Source organism: Trematomus bernacchii, unplaced genomic scaffold (assembly GCF_902827165.1).
Source record: "Trematomus bernacchii unplaced genomic scaffold, fTreBer1.1, whole genome shotgun sequence".
Lineage (NCBI taxonomy): Eukaryota > Metazoa > Chordata > Actinopteri > Perciformes > Nototheniidae > Trematomus > Trematomus bernacchii.
In genome coordinates, this window is record NW_022987770.1 from 24,606 (window position 1) to 30,605 (window position 6,000).

Here is a 6,000-nt window from a genome sequence, read left to right on the forward strand (position 1 = left end):
TGCGCAGGCGAATAAACCACCTCTGGAGTCTCCTCAAGTGAAGGAGACCCAGGGCGATCACCACGTGACCAGCTGACATCATGTCTAAAAGCTGCATCACAGCGAGGGCTGTCACCGCCCCGCGGGGTGTGACGCGCCGGAGGAGAGCTGTCACTTTCTCCCCTCTCCGCTGTGAGAGTCGCGCTCTCATGCGGGCTGAGTTCAATTCCACTCCCAGTTAAATGATAACCTGGGAGGGAAGGAGACAGCTCTTCTTCCATTTGATAATGAAACCCAGGCTTGACAGATGCTCCAGCACCTGTTTGATCGTCAGCATGGGAAAAGGCCATTCCCTTGTTGAACACTGACAGATCGAGGATCGGTCTCATTCCCCCCCACCCCGTCTCCTTCGGGACCAGAAAATTGCGGGAGTAAAAACCCCTGATTTTCTTCCCCTTGAGGAACCCTGGAAAAAGGCTTCCTTTAACAGAGTTCCTGCCGCTCTGCACGGAGCGCGAGACACTGTTCCTGGGATGACAGGGTTCCCTGTATCCCGTAGAACTGCGGGGGGGAGAGGCGAATTGCAGAGACTACCCTCTGCCCATCCGCCTGCTCATCCATCTGTCCATCAGACACACACGCCGCCACCCTGAGTAATACTCTGATAGCGCCGGGTGTACATTCTCTGGATGTGCTGTGGTTGGTGGCAAACCACGCCAGAGCCCTCCACACAGGCTCTCATTATGTCGCCGTTTTAGGAGAAGTCTCGTAAACCGCGCGTTCACGCTCAACACCACTAAGGGATGAGCGGAGGTGTGTGCAGTGCTGTCCCCACGAGGCGTAATAATGGCCCCTTTGATCCATGAATGGAGGGGGCGTAGTCATCCGACTTGTGCCCTCCACTCGGACCCAGGAATCAAGGGCTTCTTCCACGGAGTAAACCTCCTGGACTGCCCAATCATCCTCGACCGCAGCAGCAGCAGCAGCGAAAGCGTCCGCTCTCTGCTGTTTGAGGGCCAGAGGGAGATGGGTACATAGTGAGCATGACACCTGGGGGGCGTGAGCTCATTACGACCGTGGGTAGGAGGTACGTCTGAGACAGAGGAAAAATCCGTGCTGCCTAATAACCGGAAGGTTTAAGGTAGACGAATTGAATAGTAAGCCCTGCTGTTTTATTAACTGATAAGTTAAAAAAAAACAGCCGGCTTAAGCAGCGAGCCATGCTGCCAAGTAACCAATAGGCTATTGGCAGCCGGCTTAACCGGGGAGCCTTGCTGCATATTACAGTACTTCCCTCTGTCCATCGAACACACGCGCCGTCCACTCAGCGCGCGAACCTGCTCTGGATGTGCTGTGGTTGTCATGGTGACGAGCCACGCCAGAGTCCTCCAGACGCTGCATTTCACACAGGCTCTCATTTATGTCACATTTAGGAGAAAGCTCGTAAACCGGACCTTGAGGTGCGTTCACGCTCAACACCCCTAAGGGATGAGCGGAGGTGTGTGCAGTGCTGTCCACACTGTAATAATGGCACTCGTGGGCTCATTACAACCGTGTGTAGGAGGTAGGTCTGGGACAGAGGAGAAAAACCGAGCTGCCTAAAAACCAATAAGTTTTAAAGGCAGCAGATGTATGCAGCGAGCCATGCTGCCTATAACCGACAGGTTAGGGGCAGCCGGCTTACCCGGTGGGCCTTGCTGCATAATATTAACCATCTGTCCACCGAACACACGCGTCGCCACTCTGAGTAGTATTTATGTCCGCCCATCAGCATCCAAATTCGGCCTTCTTATTGGCACCACCACCCCCTTCTGGGCTGGAGGTTCAAACACTTTAACATTTGTTCACCCTCCTCTGGCTTACACCTCCTCCGCCAACACTTGAGCGCTCATCACAGGGTTCAGCACCAAGGAGAGTGTCTCCCCGGTGCTGATGGAAAGTGGCACTTTATCTGCCCCTGGTAACCATCAAGGTTATTGTTTTTTTTTTTTTTTTTTTTTTTTTTTGAACAAAAACCACAGTACACACAGCCTAAAACATCAACTATTTACACGTAGCAGTACTGCTGCTATAACAGTACTACTACATTTTTTACCCTACGTTTTAAAGTGCAGTTATGCGCCCTGGAGGTGTTGCACTATTAACAAAATGTATGCCCAGGATTCTGGCACCTTCCCTGGCTTGTAAAGTGCAGTTATGCGCCATGGAGGTATTGCACTATTTACAAAATGTATACACAGGATTATAATAATAATTATATACACGGTATACATATTCACAATGTTTAGCGGGATTCAGGGGACCAAATTAGGCGTCTAATTCTTACGGTGCACCAGGGCAAACAGGTTGAGTCCACGGCCCCTGCCCCATCATCAGGAGTGTCAACCAGCCCCGGTCCCGACTTCATTGGCCTCTTTCCCTCCCGCTTCCGCTTCCGCTGCTGCTGCCGCTCCAATGACCCATCAGGTGAAGACGAAGAAGCAGTACTGTTATAGCAGCCCTCTTCGGAGGTCTCCCCATCTGACAGCGGTAGACATCCTTCTGATGATGATGCATCTGATGACGCCCTGAACATGGAGCGGATTCTCAATGCCTCCTTTATTCCTGGCGCATTCGCGTAGAACCGGTCCGCCGTGGTTACGTCGTGACACATAAACCTGGCGAGAATCGACCGGCTTTCTGGATCTTGGTGATGCTTGATATTGTCAGCCAGGGCAGTGCGCAGGATTGTGAAGGTGACGGCTGTTTCTAGCCCAGCATCAGCCCATGCCCTCTTCAAGTGAGCGTTCAGGTTCTTGGAGGCCCGATTCCCCCTTGTGAAAAGGAAGAATTCATTCTGAGGACCCAGCAATGCCTCTTTAATCCCCATCCACCGCATGACCCAGCTAAACTCCTTTACTGTAAGCGCCAGCTGTGCTTCGCCATATGTCTTGGCCGTCTTGTGATCCTGCACATGGATGATGTAGCCCTCAGCAGTTCCCCTTATGGCTGCCTCTAAGACCTCACTGTTTTTCATGTTTGCGTACACGCCCGTACGGTGGCCATACAGGAGGCTCCAATGGAGGGTGAGATAGCCATAGAGAAGCTTCTGGGTGGTTGAGGTCGGCGTGCCGGCCATCAGGTCGAGGAGCTCCGGGATGCGCTTCTCAGCGGCCGCCATGGCGGCGAGAAGCTCCGCCTGGCTCGGCAGACGATCCAGTTTGTTCCTCTTCACCTTAAACTGATGTAGAGTGACTGCCTTATTCAAGTGTTTCATGTTGGCTTTCACCTCTCTCATTATGTGGGTCATATCAGACTGGGTGAGCCTGCACCCCCGGGGCTTTGACTCAGACATGTACCCCATGAACTGGTGCACATTCTTCAGGAAGAACTCTGATGTTGTGACTGCCCGGCCCGGCTTTACAATATACTCGCTCCAGCCACGGATCATCTTCATGTTTCTTAGGAACAGCCAGTCTGACAGGCGGTTAACACCATGGGCCATGTATACTATGAAGTTCTTTATCCGGCTGATCTTCGACACAACATTGTCTTTCTGTTTTACTGTCGGAGCGACACCCAAACAATGATCCAAGTATGTCTGAAGGTACGCCTCCATGCTTCTAGGCAACGTGATTTCACGCATGGTATTCCCCCGTCCACACCCAGTGGACCAGTAATTTGAGGGAGAGGGCAAGTCCTTAGCCAGCTTAGAGGCACGGGTCTTCCGGCATACAGGGGTCTCGCTACCGGAGGCTACTGCAAACATGACAGTTTCCACTGGGCTCTTCACAGGGGTCTCGCTACCGGAGGCTACTGCAAACATGACAGTTTCCACTGGGCTCTTCACAGGGGTCTCGCTACCGGAGGCTACTGCAAACATGACAGTTTCCACCGGGCTCTTCACAGGGGTCTCGCTACCGGAGGCTACTGCAAACATGACAGTTTCCACCGGGCTCTTCACAGGGGTCTCGCTACCGGAGGCTACTGCAAACATGACAGTTTCCACCGGGCTCTTCACAGGGGTCTCGCTACCGGAGGCTACTGCAAACATGACAGTCTTCACCGGGCTCTTCACAGGGGTCTCGCTACCGGAGGAAACTGGTAATATGACAGTCTTCACTGGGCTCTTCACAGGGTTCTTTACCGGTCTCTTTCCACCGGAGGCTACTGCAAGCATGACAGTCTTCACTGGGCTCTTCACAGGGTTCTTTACCGGTCTCTTCCCACCGGAGGCTACTGCAAGCATGACAGTCTTCACCGGGCTCTTCACAGGGGTCTCGCTACCGGAGGTTACTGGGGACTGCATGACAGTCTTCACCGGGCTCTTCACAGGGGTCTCTCTACCGGAGGTTACTGGGGACTGCATGACAGTCTTCACCGGGCTCTTCACAGGGGTCCCGCTACCGGAGGTTACTGGGGACTGCATGACAGTCTTCACCGGGCTCTTCACAGGGGTATTGCTGCCTGAGGCTACTGTGTTTATGCCGGAGGTACTTGGGATTGCCAGGCCCTTAAATCGTATACATTCGTCCTCTTCCTCAACCACAGCAGCACTCTGCTTCCTGGGTTTTAGCTCCTTTTTCAGCCTGGAGCGCAGGGTCTTCACCTCATCATTGAGGGCATCCTTCTGAGCCCTCAATGCCACATTTTCCAGCATCACCTGCCTGCAGTCCTCGTTGTCACACTCGGTATGTGGGGAGAAGGGTGGAGGGTGCCCGGGGTATTCCTCCTCATTGTCTATATCCAATGATGTAGCCATTCCAATGATGGGGTTAGTCTCACGGAGGTCATGGAGCAACTGCAGTGCCACACTATGCTTCAGCCTTGCCACGACCTGCTGTGCCTCATGTCGGGACAACTCAGGGTGGTCATGTTTTACATGACGGTCCAGTCTCTTCCCAGCGTACGAACACCCAGCGATGGGACAGGGTTTGGTCCGAACATTTATCCTTCCACTGGCTATTTTCAGGAGGATTCCCCTCTCCTCCAAGTTCCGCACTGCATGCTTGTGCTTAAGGTGTTTGTTCAATGCCAGATAGAAGAGTCTGCACACCGGGCATTCAGATGATATCCTTACTGAAACACACATAATGAATTTGATCAAAATTATGTTATAGTTCTCCGTTTATATGCGTTAGCGTGATCGGTGGTTGCGACACTGGGTCCGATGCATCAATTCATGGTGCATGGACCAAGGGAGGTATTGGGTTACCACCGGGTCAGATGGTCCCACCTCCGCACCAACGGGGCTGGTGATGGCAACATTGGGTCCGATGCATCAATACATGGTGCCCCGTTTATATGCGTTAGCGTGATCGGTGGTTGCGACACTGGGTCCGATGCATCAATTCATGGTGCATGGACCAAGGGAGGTATTGGGTTACCACCGGGTCAGATGGTCCCACCTCCGCACCAATGCGGGGCTGGTGATGGCAACATTGGGTCCGATGCATCAATACATGGTGCCCCGACCATGAGAGGGTTTGGGGTACCCCGGAACCAGGCACCACCCCAGCAGGAAACGGGTTGTATGGTCAAAGGAGGAAAGAGTGATAGAACCGGGGTAAAGCAAAGAAAGTGTCCGACAATAGTGACTTGTGAGGCGGCCAGAGAGTCTGTCATATCTCAGTCCTATCCTCCAGGCAACGCTGTGGCCAAAACTGGGCTAAAAACAAAAAAACAAAAAAATATTTCATCCAGGGAAATTTGGGTGAAAATGAAAAAAAAGTACCCGGAAATAGTGCCTCATGACCCAGTAGGAGTCCCCTGTCGACTCCCATGGCTTTCCTCCATGGGCAAAATCAACAAACTCAACTTTTGTGAGAGCCGGCCAAAAGGGGTCAAAATGGAAAAATTGTACCCCAAAATAGTGCCTCATGACCCCGCAAGAGTCCCCCGCGGACTCCCCTGACATTCTGACATGGGCAAAATCAACAAACTCAACTTTTGTGAGAGCCGGCCAAAAGGGGTCAAAATGGAAAAATTGTACCCCAAAATAGTGCCTCATGACCCCGCAAGAGTCCCCCGCGGACTCCCCTG